We start from the raw sequence: 15,858 nt of genomic DNA, 5'->3' as shown, positions 1-15,858 counted from the left end.
AATTTCAAGAACATGTTTGACAGAGTATGGCAAGCCAATTCATGGGCCATCATGCAGAAGTACAACATAAGCCAGAAATTAGTTGAGACCATTGAACCACTGAATTCCAATGCCAACAGTGTGGGATTGATCAATACTACAATTAAAGAGTGGTTTCAAACCACAGTCGGTGTGAGACAAGGCTGCATTCTCTCTCCAACTTCATTCAACATCTTCCTGGAGAGGATCATGTCCGAAGCTCTGGCGCATCATGAAGGTAAATTCAGTATTGCGGGACACAAAAATCATGAACCGCTGTTTTGCTAATGATATTGCCGGATTGGCAGGAGACAAACAAATATTCAGCGATCCGGTCAATTGCTTGGACAAAACATCAAGCCAGTAAGGAATGGAAATCAGCACATAAAAAACAAAACAAAATAAATAACCAACAATCCTCAAAGTATATTCACAAACATTACCATTAACCATAAAGAGCTAGAACCTGTCACCAATGTTAAATATCTTGGAGCTGTCATATTAGAAGAGGAGTCAGAACCAGAAATCATGGCCAGGATAGATCAAACCACATCCGCACTTGCAAGACTTAAACCAATCTGGAGAGACAGGAACATAGCAGTGAAATTTAAGATCAGACTCATGCAAGCGCTGGTTACTTCCATCTTACTCTATGCTTGCAAGATATGGACTCTCACAGCAAAACTGGAAAAGAAAATCTGCGCCATCTAGATGCAACGCTACAGGAAACTTCTAGGCATCAGCAATTTAGCCCACGTGACAAACAAAACAGTGCGCAACACCATCAGAGGGCGTATTGGACCTTACAAAGAACTGCTGTCAACTGTGCGCAGACCGAATCCTAATGGGTATGGTCATGTCACAAGATGATCAGGATTGGATAGGATAATTCTCCAGGGCACCATCCATGTGGACAGGAGCATAGGAAGCTCGAAAAAGGACTGGGCCGACAACATTCAGGAATGTACTGGTGCCAACTTTGCTACGACGGAAGAAAAGGCCAGGAACCATCAACAGTGGAGAAAGCTGTTTGCGTCCTGATTGGTTCCCTGAAGACCCATGCGGTTAAGGGATCCGTGAAGCCATATATATATAAATATATATATCCCTAGTGTGAGGTGGCTATAGTCAAGAACGCACTCACATTCTTGAATGATTCTGGGAGATTGATACAGAGGACGGGATTCCCAGCCCCCTCACTCAACCCAACTCATGGTTTGCAACATCTGTCGTTGGGAGTCATTACTGGACCAAAACACCCATTTCCAACACCTAATGCCGAGCGCCATATACAGTGGCTTGCGAAACTATTTGCCCCCCTTGAACTTTGTGACCCTTTTGCCACATTTCAGACTTTAGACATAAAGATATATAAGTGTAATTTCTCGTGAAGCATCCGCAATAAGTGGGACATAATCGTGAAGTGGAACACACTTTATTGGATATTTTAAACTTTTTTAACAAATAAAAAACGAAAAAGTGGGTGTGCAAAATTATTCGGCCCCCCTACTTTGTAGCGCCACCTTTTGCTGCGATTACAACTGCAAGTCGCTTGGGGTATGTCTACCAGTCGAGAAACTAATATTTTTGCCCATTCCTCCTTGCAAAACAGCTCGAGCTCAGTGAGGTTGGATGGAAAGTGTTCATGAACCGCAGTTTTCAGTTCTTTCCACAGATTCTCAATTGGATTGAGGTCTGGACTTTGACTTGGCCATTCTAACACTTTGATATGTATTTTGGTGAACCATTCTATCGTAGCTTTTGCTTTATGTTTTGGATCATTGTCTTGTTGGAAGACAAATTTCCGTCCCAGTCTCAGGCCTATATATATATATATATATATATATATATATATATATATATACTGGTATACAGTGCATCCGGAAAGTATTCACAGCGCTTCACTTTTTCCACATTTAGTTATGTTACAGCCTCATTCCAAATTGTATTAATTTAATCTCTTATCTCAAAATTCTACACAAAATACTCCATTATGACAATGTGAAAGAGTTTTTTTTTTACTTTTTTTGAATTGATTAAAAATAGAAAACTAAGAAATCACATTTACATAAGTATTCACAGCCTTTGCTTAATACTTTGTTGATCCACCTTTGGCAGCAAATACAGCCTCAAGTCTTTTTGAATATGATCCCACAAGTTTAGCACACCTATCTTTAGGCAGTTTTGCCCATTCTTCTTTGCAATAAGTCTCAAGCTCAATCAGGTTGGATGGGAGACATTTGTGCACAGCCATTTTCAGATCTCTCCAGAGATGTTCGATCGGATTCAAGTCTGGACTCTGGCTGGGCCACTCCAGGACATTCACGGAGTGGTTCTGAAGCCAATCTTTTGAGATCTTGGCTGTGTGCTTTGGGTCGTTGTCCTGCTGAAAAATGAACCTTCGCCCCAGCCTGAGGTCAAGAGCGCTCTGGAGCAGGTTTTCATCCAGGATATCTCTATATATTGCTGCATTCATTTTTCCTTCTATCCTGACTAGTCTGCCAGTTCCTGCTGCTGAAAAACATCCCCACAGCATGATGCTGCCACCACCATGCTTCACTGTAGGGATGGTATTAGCGGTGCCTGGTTTCCTCCAAACATGGGGCCTGGCATTCACACCAAAGAGTTCAATCTTTGTCTCATCAGACCAGAGATTTTTGTTTCTCATGGTCTGAGAGTCATTCAGGTGCTTTTTGGCAAATTCCAGACGGGCTTCCATGTTCCTTTTACTAAGGAGTGGCTTTCGTCTGGCCACTCTACCATACAGGCCTGATTGGTGGATTGCTGCAGAGATGGTTGTTCTTCTGGAAGGCTCTCCTCTCTCCACAGAGGAATGCTGGTGCTCTGACAGAGTGACCATCGGGTTCTTGGTCACCTCCCTGACTAAGGCCCTTCTTCCCCGATCGCTCAGTTTAGAAGGCCGGCCAGCTCTAGGAAGAGCCCTGGTGGTTCCAAATGTCTTCCATTTATGAATAATGGAGGCCACTGTGCTCATTGGGACCTTCAAAGCAGCAGAATTTTTCTGTATCCTTCCCCAGATTCGTGCCTCAAGACAATCCTGTCTCGCAGGTCTACAGACAGTTCTTTGACTTCATGCTTGGTGTTTGTGCTCTGACATGCACACTCAACTGTGGGACCTTATAAAGACAGGTGTGTGCCTTTCCAAATCATTTCCAATCAACTGAATTTACTGCAGGTGGACTCCAATCAAGCTGTAAAAAGATCTCAAGGATGATCAGTGGAAAAAAGATGCACCGGAGCTCAATTTTGAGCTTCATAGCAAAGGCTGTGAATACTTATGTAAATGTGATTTCTTAGTTTTCTATTTTTAATACATTCAAAAAAAGTTAAAAAAAAAACCTTTTTCACGTTGTCATAATGGAGTATTTTGTGTAGAATTTTGAGATAAGAGATTAAATTAATACAATTTGGAATGAGGCTGTAACATAACAAAATGTGGAAAAAGTGAAGCGCTGTGAATACTTTCCGGATGCACTGTATATAAAATTTTTTTTTAACAAAACAATAAAACCCATTAAAAAAAGATTGGACAGATGATGAGAGGTAAAATGGTATATTTGAGTCTCCGTAGTTTGGATTCTTCCTTGAGCTATTTAGCCCTCAGTTTCAGTTGCACAGCACCATTCAGCAACTTCTAGTGGTCAAATCTTACACTATCCCCTTAAAGAACACTAACATATAATTAACAACATGATATTTAAGATTAAAATATAAGATATTTGCCATTGTCACATTATGAAATGACTTATAATGATCATTCTTTCGATCTTATGTGATGTGCTAATTGATTTTCTGATTTTATTTGATGAGGTATTTCATTGTTAAAATATATCCAAAAAGAAGACTGACAATTGCGACTATTTTTCAACTTCAGGGGCCAAAATGGAAAAAAATGTCACAAATAAAATAAATCCATACCTGTCAACCTGTACGTTTTTGCCGTACAAAGTACGTTTATAATGCATTTTAAGACGTGTACGACATACAAGAAAATCTCTACGGAAAAACGCAAATTTGTCAATGATGGGTACTATCCGGTATACACCGACTATGACGAAACGGCAAATCAATCAAGTCAAACGAGTTCGCCGCGGTAGCCTCTATCTCGGTATCGTTTTTTTCCCGTTGCAAAACGAAGCAAGCGGTTTGATGCTAATGTGTGCATGCATCTGCTGCCTCGGATTTTATGTGGTAGTTATGTAGTAAAAGGAAGTCCGTCTCTTTTTAGAGAAAGGGCTTTTTAGGCTCAACTCATTAAAGAGAGACGGTTCTCAAACCGCTCACTTGCTTTGATGCATTTGATTAAAAATCATTATTGCTGTATAAAGAAGTTAAGAAAAAATGAAGTATAAAAGGAGAAAATGAAAAAAGACGGGTTTGTGGTTATCCCTTTAATTAGTATATTACCAATAATAATTTAATGCAGAAAATGAATGAATAATTTGAATGAGAAAATGTATTATTCCACTTAATTATATATGCATGTATTTTTTCCCTTACAGTGAACGTCCAAGCTACTTAATTTTTTACTTTTTTTATATAAACCTCATTCATGTCGAGCAACTCAGTATCTCACAACAAAATGTTAATTAACAATATATATGATATCATGAAACACATGTACAATATAACATGTTAAACTACATAAATAAACACGTTTGAAAAAAATATGGTGTAAGATTATTTTGTATTTTGTAAGGGAAAATACAACATTTTGTGAGGGCATGGAGCCATGGAGTTTGACAGGTGTGTAAATCCTCATATATAACGAGTATGAATATAAATATATAAATATGATTGTCACCTCAATGTGAATGCTTCTGTTCCATTTAAATAATGATTAAAATAGATAAACACTTATGATACGCCACCTATAAAGTATACATGAAATGTATTAACTGTGATGTAGTTTCCTGTTTTAACCACTAGATGTAGCCAGACTTACAGAAGAAAAAACGAGGGTGTATTTTAAGAGTAGGCTGCACGTTTTTTCTCCAGTCAGCACCACAAAGATACAATGCTTTCAGAACATCGGTGGGAAATTAAATGCGATTAGAAGATCCAACGAAATGAAATGAGGCATTTGGCTACTTCACTTGACAACATATTCGTTTTATTTGCTCTTCTGCTTAGCGAGACTCTTCAATCGTGCTTCTTGTTGTTGCTGATGCTCTGCGATGTGTCGATCGTGTTGCGTTTGCGTTCTTGCGGTTTGTCTCACAATCAGCTAATAGTTTCAGTGCAGCGACAGCGCCTTTGCGGGAATCAAATGACAGTACGAGCAATTAGTTAATTCCTCCGCTGACATCAGCAATCCTCGTAAATTATCGGAAACGTTTGACTTTCCCAGCGGCTTTGAACGCAGCCTGGTCATAAACCACCACAGTTTGTTTTTTTAGGAGGAACAATGACTGTAAGGAAACTATATATCATCATTTATATCCCACCCTTGCCCTGTAGGTAGCAACATAATGCAGTAAACTAGCTCACAAAAACTAAACAACAATCACAAAAAGTACGTTGGAATCTAAAGAAGGGGTGTATCGTTGGAGGTGAGTTGAAAGCTGAATATTTTCTCTATTAAGTATGTGTTAACTATGCTCAACTTAGTTCAAAGAACTCGTATGTTTTATTTTCCATTGCACCTATCTGCTTTTATTTTACTTGGGTGTGGAGCAAATTCCCCCAAAAGATTAAAAACATATTATTTATCTGAGCGCGTCTAAGAATCACCTACAGTTACTCTGCCGCCATCTCCAGGCTTAAAGTCATGATTGCAGCCTAAAATTTCAAATCCCGCACCCCACCTTGAAGTGGATTAATTGTTTTTTAAGTTTAGTCAAGTAATTTTCTAGGTCTTTGTTAATGTTTCCAACAATGATAAAATAAAGCATTATCAAACAAAGGAATAAGTATGAAATCGAGAATTAAAATAACTACGGATGAAGTAGGTGAGGTGAGTTTTATGCAGTTCTACCTGTATTCATATTATACTGCATTTTTGTCAGGACATTTTCATGTGGCCCAATCTGTGGGAACTATTTAAGAATGGATTTTTCACCTCCGCGTGTATGTTTTTATATCCCGGTTTCAGTCAAAAGAACAGCTGGAGTTGAGTTTCAAAGGTTTTGTGTACAGAATATTCTGGGCATACAGTGTGTCACAAAAGTGAGTAAACCCCTCACTTTTTTGCAGAGATTTCATTATAATGTCACCAAATAAACATTGCCTTGACACAACGAAAAGAAGTCTTGACAAAAAAGGCCATGGCTCGCTGGAAAGGTATCCTCTGTTCTGATGAGACAAAGATTAATTTATTTGACTCGTATGGTGTGAAGCTTGTGTGGCGGCTACCAGGTAAGGAGTACAAACATCTTTGTGTCGTGCATAAAGTCAGGCATGGTGTTGGGAATGTCATGGTTTGGGGCTGCATGAGTGCAGTTGGGGAGTTGCATTTCATTGGCTATATTTTGAGTTATTTTAGGCGGTAAAGCAAATTTACACTGCTATATAAGCTTCACAAAGACTACCTTTCATTTTGTCAATGTGATGTTTCTTAAGCGTTGTTCAATTAAACTAAATGATGAAATCTCTAAAGAAATATGAGGGGTGTTCTCATCTTTGTGACATGCTGTAAATGAGCTAACCGCAATGGCTTAAGGACTTCACAAATGCCAAGACTTGGGTGGTTTCAAGGTTAATGGCTAACGGATCCCATAAACGGCTAGATTGTCAGGGCACCACTGAGGACGCACTTCTGGACCACTCTATCCACTGCTGAGGGTTCCTGGCCTGTTATTTGGTCGTGTTAAATTTGGCACCATTCCATACTTTGATATTGTCTGCCCAGTTTTTTTCTGTCTTCCGTTCCTCCTGCTGACTTGGACTGTTCTCATCTTGGCCAGTCCTCATGATTTTGTAACTGTGCACAGTTGACAGCAGTTCTTGGTACGGTCCAATGCGTGCTCTGATGTTGTTGTGCACCATTTTGTTTGTCACATTGGCTATGCAGCTGATGCCTAAAAGTGGCCTTTAGCATTACATCTCCATGGCCTAGATTTTCCTTTTTATCTTTGCTAAGAGAGTCCATGTCTCACAAGCGCCGAGAAAGTTGGAAGTAACCACCTCTTGACTCTGATTCTCTGATTTGCATGACTCTCTTCAATTTTGCTGCCATGTTCTTGTCCCTCCAGATGGGTTTAAGTCTGTTAAGTGCGGCTGTGGTTTGAGCTATCCTGGCCATGATTTCTGGTTCTGGCCCCTCTTTTCATATGACAGCTATTTAAATTTCTCCACAGGTTCAAGATCTTGGTGGCTGATGATGATGTTTGTGGTTATACTTTGGGGGCTGTTAGTCATTACTTTTTTTCCGCCTGTGCCGATTTCCATCCCATACTTGGTTGATGCTTTGTCCAAGCAATTGACCCGACATCTGAGTTCCTGTTTTTTTCCTGCCAGACTTTATCATCACCATAGTGGTTAGGTGGTTTACCATCCTTTCATTTTACAAATTAGGTAATCCACAAGCTGTTGTACTGACAATGGTCTCATTAAACAGCTCAACATTTGCCTAAAGAAATCAATTGCATTTTTATAACAAGTACAAAAGTTGGATTTTACTTAATGTAATATGTTGTTCTGACTACATCTCCAAAAGAGGATCTGGAGATGAGGAGTTCTTTTGAGAGTTTTATCTACAGAATATTCTCAGCATAATTGAGCTACAGGATATGGCTCTAGGACTATACAAATGCCAAGACTGAGGTGGTATAACATCATTTTTAATTTTTTTTTACAAAAATGGCAGTCCACAAGCTTAATGGAGCACTGTTCTGCTGACGATAGCCACATAAAACCACTCCACATTTGCCCGAGGAAATCAATTACAAATCCCTAAGACCTGTCTCTGTCAGGGGACCGGACCAGAACGGAAGCAGGAGGCAGGAAGGGAGAACTCATTTGCGCTGACGATCAGTACTTTTATTTCGCAAAATAAAAGTCGTCCAAAACTCAGAGACAAAACAAACAAAAACAGGCTTTACAGGCAAACAGGAACTAGGACCAGGGAATACTCACAAAACAGGTTTTAACTCAAAACGTGCAAACACAGATTTCCTCAAGACAGACAGAACAGAACAATGCAGAACAGAAAATGCAATGAACCAGCACCCGCAATACCCACAACCCACCCTTAAGTAGCACACACGCAAATTAGCTGATCTACTACAGCCGGTGCCCATGGGGCGGGGCCACCCGGTCGCCACGGCGACCATGCTGGACTCGACAGTCTCATTGTGTATTCTCCTAAGAGAAGTAAGGTGGTAGACCTAACAATGGCACTTAAGGCCACTTCTGACAATAAAATTAAAGTCAAGTCAAATTTTTTTGTATAGCCCTGTATCACAAAAAGTCTCAAAGGGCTGCACAAAGCAAATCAACAACAAAACTAGTAAAATATAACATCAGCTATATAAATTATTCCTGTGGGAACAGGAAATATGGAAAAAGTAAATATGTGATTTGGTTTACATAGAATCAAAATGCCAAATATGATTATATCAATGATAATAATATTGTAATGTAACGTTCATACTCAGGTAAAAAAAAACAAAAACTATAAGCGAGCTAGCTAATGGAGCCAGACCGAATTTAGATGGCTAATTAGAAAGGAGGCCACAATTTAGCTTGATGACTAACAGAAAAAGATCAAATATTAGCTCGATTTTTTTGCAAGAAAATATAAAAAGATAGGTATCCAGCTCGCTAAATAGCAAAAAATGTAGGATGATAGTTGGCTATAAAGCTAATCTGCACAGTATACGTTGCAATGGGCTTAGTTGGTTCTTTAATTTATATCTGTTCTCTTATTTTGTCCTTAAACACAACTGAAGTTACATAATTATGACTGAATAAAGAAGGTATAAAAGAAGAAATTGTACAGTCTTGACTAAATATGGGCAGTGACATATTCCAATATTGCAACAGTACATTTGCATGCAGGCGATAGGCTTTTTGGAAATTCTATATTCCAGTATTTTGATTCTGTACGATTAAGTTTGTAGTCCGACTGCCGTGTTTTCCGATTGCAATGGTTGGGTCTTCTCATTTTCCTATTACTCAAGCATGTATACGCATTCACGTGATCCAATTCCGTGTGGGAACACATCGTTTCCCACATCGGGGATATTTTTATGCCCTAAAGCACTGTGGGACTTGTAGCTCAGAGACGAACAATACACGCAAACTCCGGCTTATTCGCTAAATAAGTATATTTCCCAGGGTTATTTCCATTTAGTCTTCTGCCGCCACAGCGAAAATGCTACAGTTGTAGATATCCGTTTATCATGGATGCAATAGTTGTATCCATTCATTGTAGGGTCAGTTTATTCTTTTTGGTGATTTTCGTTCCGAAAACATCTTGTCAACACACATGTCACACTAATGGAGCTTACTTTTAGAGCAGCCAGAAAACAAGAACAGTATTTCAATGAAGCTGGTGAGTGACATGAATAAAATTACACTTTTTTTCAATGTGGTAACGACATGTAGAACGAATAGTATTTTCGTCCTCAACCTGTTGATTTTATATCCGGGTTGAGAGACGGGTCAAAATAAAAGCTGACGTGAGTATTTCCTTTAAACTTTTAACACATAATATCACAGGTACAAATGAGCTAAGGGACAATGGCTGTCAATTTCACAACTAAAAATTCTAATATGGCTAACCATTACTTTTACAAAAGAAGGGTGGACCCTGAGGGCCGAAACCTAAGGAAAACGTAAACACCAGACAATGACTCTTAAGCTGAAAAGGCAGTCCCACGGCTGACTCAAAATGAAACTACAACAGTGACCTAGAGTGGAAATTTCAGTGGAAATAGTTTTTTTTTGGTTTAAATCGGTTTTAACTGGAATTGATATGACAAGCCCAAGCATCGTCCGCCTAAAAAATAAAACAAAACTGAAACAACTGAGAAGCCTTAAAATTGCAGCTAAATAAGTGAAGGAGTTACGAATTGAGAACTTATACAAACATGACTAGGTATAGGCACTGACACATTATGATTTTGCATTAATTAGACGTCTAATTGGGCAGCACGGCGGCGCAGTGGTTAGCGCGTGTGCGACACAGTTCTGATGTCATGAGATCGAACCTCCTGTGTAGAGTTTGCATGTTCTCCCCGTGCTTGCGTGGGTTTCCTCCATGCTCTCCGGTTTTCTTCCCACATTCCAAAAAAACATGCATGTTATGTTAATTGGATGGTCCAAATTGTTACTCGGTGTGAATGACCGAGTGAGTTTGTCTGTCTCTGTGTGCCCTGCGACTGGCTGGCAACCAGTTCAGGGTGTCCCCTGCCCACTGCCCGAAGATGGCTAGGATGGGCTCCAGCACCCCCGCGACCCTACTAAGGATAAGCGGTGCATATAATGGATGGATGGATGGATGGATATACGTCTAATTCCGTAATGACGTCGCTTGTAGTTTGCTCTCAATCGGATGAAGAAAAATTGTATATATATTAGGTTATTTGTTTGTCCCTTGGCATATTAGCAGTTCCTTCCAAAATTGCTTGCTCCCAAAATCTAATTTTTAATTTCCGACGTCGTCTTATTTTCCTGTTAGATACTTTTTTTTTATATTGCCATTGTATTTCCCTTGTTTTACTCATTTTAAAGCGATTTCTTGAACAAAAGCCAATGAAGAGTCATAGTGTCACGACCAGCACACAGGGTAGACCCAATTGCGTAACAATTTCTCACAATTTTATTGAAAGAAAGAGGAAGGGCTGCGCCCACAATCCGGTGTTTGCCGGACGCGGGAAGCAAGTCGCTCTTGCACTCGGACTGTGATCCGAACGCGAAAGTGGATCTTCCTTAGCGAGCGATGGCGGTGTCAGTGACGGAAAAACTGGTCGGTAGCAGGGACTGGGAGAGCAAAGCGTGGTCGGGGTCGTAAACGAGTCGTAAACCAGGACGGGAGAGTAGTATAGTCGGGATCAAAAATGGGTCGTAAGCCGAGACGGGAGAGCAGACGTGGTTGGGATCAAAACAGGTCGTAGCCGGAGACAAACAGGAGCAAAAACGGGACAGGTAGGAGTCAGGGTCGAAAAAGGCTAGTGTTGTATGAACAGAGGTTCGCAGACGGACTGAACACAGGGGATTGACAGGACTAGGTTTGAATAGGGACAGAGAGCCAATCAGAGCCCACAGCAGTTGGCGCCAAATGAGCGGGCACAGGTGATTCATATCGGTAATCATGACACATAGTTACCAACTGCTAAACTTATTCAAGGAGTTAGTGACACATTGGTGAGAGGACCGTTATATATCAAAACAAAATTGTGATGAATTATCACTATAAACCCTGGGGTAAAACAGAAGATACAACTGGAGTCTGGACAGTTGATGTATGTTAGCTGGCTGAAGGTAGCTGAAGGATGACTAGATGGGGATGAATACATGATTGATTGATAAATACAGATGGTTGGCGTTACAATTACGGATACATTGATAGATGGATGAAAGTGCATAAATGGATTGATGGGTGGGTGAATACATGCCTATATTATTGTTAGATTGACAATAGATGAATGGATAGATGTTATTCACTGTTAGGTGAATTCCAGAACTTCCTGTTTCCTGAGCTCCTCTTTAAACACGCCCGTACCGCATTCACATTAGTTGAGGCTATCACAACTCACTTTTTCCTCTTTTTATTTTCTACGTCGCCTTATTTTCTGCCCGCCCTTCCACTCTCATTAAGCAGCCAATCAATTCAGATGACAATCTTAAGAAAGAAGCTGAAAAAAGGGAATTGAAAGAGCAATCGTCCAATTAGCTCAGACACCGCGTCAGCTCGCTTACTTGGCCTGCCCATCAAACACGCGCACACGCACACCAAAACCAGTGGGATGTGTCAGCTTTACAGACAGCCGAGTCATTGGTTTGTCGACGATATTGCACACATTTTTCCCCCCGTTTGGTTGCTTGGTGATAGGTTTATAGTTTGGTAGCTCAGATATTTTAGTTGTCAGTTTCCACTGTGAAAAACAGAGAAAAAATGGAAGTACACAGTAGGGATTGGCCGATATGTTTTTTTTATTAAAGGCCAATCCTGATTATTAGCATTAAGAGAAGGCCAATAACATCCGATATTCATTTTCTGTAAAAGCTTAAAAATTGGCTTGAATAGTCTTTAAAAAGGCAAAACGAAACAAAGAACTATTGTTATAAATTTTAATAAAATAGCTCTGTGAAACATTTACAGTAAATAAATTAGGTCAAGTCATGTTTAATTTTATATCCCTTAACCAGCTCAGTAGCCTAGATGGTAGGGCGCCCGCTTTGAGGCTGGGAGGTCGCTGGTTCGCGCCTCGGCCGAGTCATACCTAAGACTTATAACATTGGTAAAATGGCGGCGCCCTCTGTTGGCTGCGGCTGCATCGGCTCGCTACAACGGGTCAGGTGTATCGACATTTCGTTCTTACAAAGAATGACAATACAAAGGAAATTATTATTATTATTATTATTAATCACAAGAAGTTTCAAAGGGCTGCAAATACCACAGACTATTACAGACTACAGACTATTATTACACAGACTACAGACTACCTTTACACCATCACTTGATCTAAAGCCTACATGCGGGCAAGGAAAAACTCAAAACCTCAGCATGAGAAAGTTAAAGAAACCTTGAGAAGGGACCGCACATGAGGTAGTACCCCTTCCAGGATGACCAGATTGCAATGGATGTTGCAATACACAGACATCGTCAACATGGAACATGGGCCATTCATAAGCTATAGAATGTAAGTGTGGTGTAAACCTAGACTTAAACAATTTCACTGAGGTTGCTGATCGAATTTTAGGGGGCAGAGCATTCCACAGCACCAGGGCCCAGATGGAGAACGCTTTTGAACTTACAGATCTCTTCTTGGCTCTGGGAATCACTAGTAGATTAGCATTTTCCGAGCGCAGGCTCCGAGCAGGAACATAAGAGGAAATTAAAACTAAAAGATATTTGGGGGCAAGTACATGCATAATTTTGTATAACACCAACAGAACCTTAAAACCACATGTTAATCTAAGTCAGCCAAAATTGGGGTAATGCAATCAAACTTCCACTCAATCAAAATTAATAAGTTTTCACTTACCACCAAAATCTAACAGTGCAGGAAATAAAATTAGGATTAGCAGCATCTTGTATTAAGGTACATTAAACTTAAATAGCTCCCTGAATTTTTTTACAGTGAATCAATTATAATTTCAACACAAACTAACATTATAATCTTTCGCTTAAACCAAAAACTAACAATGCATGAAATAAAATTAGGAGCAAGAAGGGAGAGTCTTGGCTGCATGAGACCCAATAATTGGCTCATCGAATGGATAAAAATGCCTATACCACTATCTGTCAAATTCCCAAATATTGGTGTTGATAATCGGCCTGCCTGATTATCGGTCGATGTGTAGTACACATGAAGGAGTTGCAGTCTCGGAAAAATCCCTGCAATGTGATATATTTAACTGAAAATTCTAATTAAAAAAAGAGTTACTGTATAAATGAAAATTTAGAAAATGATCAGAGGTGCCATTTTTACTTAACTCAAATATTTTTTCTCCTCTACTACCAGTTCATACATGCCAATTAAAGGATCAAATCATCTTCATATGTATGTGGTCTGTATGTGTGCTTTTTTTAATGCATCTTAGATCAGAGCGTATAGTGATGGAGGAGTAAGGTTTGTGGTGGATGCGAGGAAGAGAGGAGAGGGGGGTCTCAAGAGGGGATGTTCCAGCCTTGCTGCGGGGGTTGCCTTCATGAACACGCTTGCGTGCACCCGCAAGCCTACCCGGGCAGCATTCATCCGCAGTTGTAACAGAGGAGCTTCCTGAGCTGCCACGGTGATCAATAAGTCTTGCGTCACGTCCGTCGTGCCACCGCTGTGCGGTGGGCTTTCATCACGCTCGCCTCCCCTCGCTCTTCCTCCTCCCAGCTCCTCTTCCTCCTTTTTCCCGACAGCACGCCGTGCTTCCGGCAGGGACGATGCGAACGGGCTTTTATTACGCCTGCAGCCTTTTGACGGGAATCGCATGACGCAGCGCATAACGTCCAAGAAAACACGGACCATCGCTCTAGCGCATTGAGATATGCTGACTTGCCAGGAAACGGCTGTTTATACCATGTTGCTGTTTTATTTTGGTTGGTTAACCCTCCTGTTGTCCTCATTTTCCTTATTCACACCATGCCCTCTGGGTCAAAATGACCCATTGTCACTAAACTTCCAACAGAGGTTGGTATAGTGTATCCAAATATTTTACTCATATAAAAGTACTGTGACTTGAAAATCATATGACTCAAGTAGAAGTAAAAGTAGTCATCCAAATAATTACTTGAGGAAGAGTAAAAAAAAAAATGGTGAAAAAACAAATCAAGGACTCAGTAACTAGCAACATCATATTTATTGTTTTTTTTTTAAACAACAATTCAATCAGATCATACAATCATCAAAGTTCATCCAATAAACAATAAATTACAAGTCTGTGTAATTGTAAGTCTCTACTCAGACAGTTTGTTTGGGTGAACCCTCAATGAATTAAAAAAAAAGATATATATGTAAGAAACTGCGCATATAGTACAGTTAAAATAAAGACATTTTTAACCCTGCTCACAAGTGCCACCTGGTGTTTTTTTGGGGTCACTGGTCAAATCTAAATAAAAGAAAGGAGGTTTAATACAAAATAAATACGCCTTAGCTGTGAGACGGACGCAGACTTTCGTGGAGAGGATGTAAGTAACGGGTTCAATGTAGCCCAATGTAGCCTAATAAGAGTACAGTTTTTTTCTTCACAAAACTACTCAAGTAAAAGTATAGTTGTTTCGAAGTATATATATATATATATATATATAATATATATCCATCCAACCATCCATCCGTTATCTGTACCGCTTATCCTCAGTAGGGTCGCGGGAGTGCTGGAGCCCATCCCAGCTATCTTCGGGCAGTGGGCAGGGGACACCCTCAACTGGTTGCCAACCAATCACAGGGCACATAGAGACAGACAACTCACTCGCTCATTCACACCTAGGGACAATTTGGACCTGCCAATTAACCTAAAATGCATGTTTTTTGGAATGTGGGAGGAAACCGGAGTGCCCGGAGGAAACCCACGCAAGCACGGGGAGAACATGCAAGAACAAAACAGGGTTGGGAAGGGTTACTTTAACTTGATTACTTTCAATTACTTTTGGATTACTTCAATACCAAATATGCTAATAAAAGACAAAAGAAACTAAATATGAATAAAATTATGACTCACAACACGTGGTAAGCTTTCTCTCCTGGCTTTGATCTCCTTGATCTCCGGAAAAACTAACATAAAATGCGACAGAAACAAAATTAAAATAAATTCAAACAGCTTGCCAACATCATTTTTGCCGTTCCATGTATCCCGTTACTCCCCAAGCCTGCACAGAATTTTGTAGTTTTATTCATATTTAGTTTATTTTGTCTTTTATTAGCATATTTGGTATTGGAGTAATCCAAAAGTAATTGAAAGTAATCAAGTCAAAGAAACCCTACAAAACCCTGTATATAAGTACAGACGACTCAGCAATATTTTTTGTTTCCATTTCACCAGGAGCTGAGTAACTCCCTTGACCCATGAAGTTTGAGATCAGTTTTTTTTTGTCAATTCAGAATTGCTTCGTGTAGGACATGGCAGCCAACGCCCCCAATAAACATTCAAGTTTACCTGCCAATCGAGCTGCATGTTCACACTTTTAGCATTTGACAGATGGTGAGCCCCGCGCAAAAG

Source organism: Urocampus carinirostris, chromosome 8, assembly GCF_059441175.1.
Source record: "Urocampus carinirostris isolate Australia breed hairy pipefish chromosome 8, RoL_Ucar_1.0, whole genome shotgun sequence".
Classification (NCBI taxonomy): Eukaryota; Metazoa; Chordata; class Actinopteri; order Syngnathiformes; family Syngnathidae; genus Urocampus; species Urocampus carinirostris.
Note: the sequence above shows the minus strand (reverse complement) of the source record.